Source organism: Wasmannia auropunctata, unplaced genomic scaffold (genome assembly GCF_000956235.1).
Source record: "Wasmannia auropunctata unplaced genomic scaffold, wasmannia.A_1.0 LD336088.1, whole genome shotgun sequence".
Taxonomy (NCBI): domain Eukaryota; kingdom Metazoa; phylum Arthropoda; class Insecta; order Hymenoptera; family Formicidae; genus Wasmannia; species Wasmannia auropunctata.
The window spans coordinates 4,337,606-4,338,170 of NW_012026802.1; the positions used below are offsets into that span (position 1 = coordinate 4,337,606).

Sequence of the window (565 nt, forward strand, 5' to 3'; positions counted from 1 at the left end):
CGATTATAAAATTGATCTTTCTATATTATAATTATAAAATTCCTTTATCAAATTATATTCTCGCATATAAGAGCGAGTAATTTCATAGCGTAACGCTTAATTGACATGCGCAGAAGACATTCTATTGTCTCGCAGCAGCGGCCGCGCGCCGAGCCGAAATGCAGGTAGGCGACCGAGCGGGCCGCGCAGTCCAAAAAGATCCATCGTCGAGTACAGACGTTTTGCCAGGCAGTCGAAAAAGCTCTCTTGCCCAGTCAAGACGTGTTAAGCAGTTGAAAGAATCACTCGCTGAATCCAGACGTTGTCTCGAAACTTCTAAATCTTGCCAGTTCATCACTGTTTCTTCGCCGAATCTTCATCGAACAACGCTCTGGTCCACCGAAGCCTGCCAATTAATTACGACCACATACTAGTTCCTCGCCGAATCTTCTTACTATTAAGGTAACAATAAGCAACTCATTTATACTCCTCGCTAAAGCTCTAGAAATTTAAAGATAATAATCAACCACTTATTCTTCGAATTACTATTTTATAAATCTCATTGATACGTCGCATTACCTATCCA

At 41.2% G+C, this 565-nt stretch overlaps 1 protein-coding gene across 1 annotated transcript in view; it reads right to left on the minus strand.

The window, feature by feature from the left end:
- LOC105448390 overlaps positions 1-565 on the minus strand; it is a 6,289-nt gene that overhangs the window by 4,290 nt on the left and 1,434 nt on the right. The window lies entirely within an intron of this gene.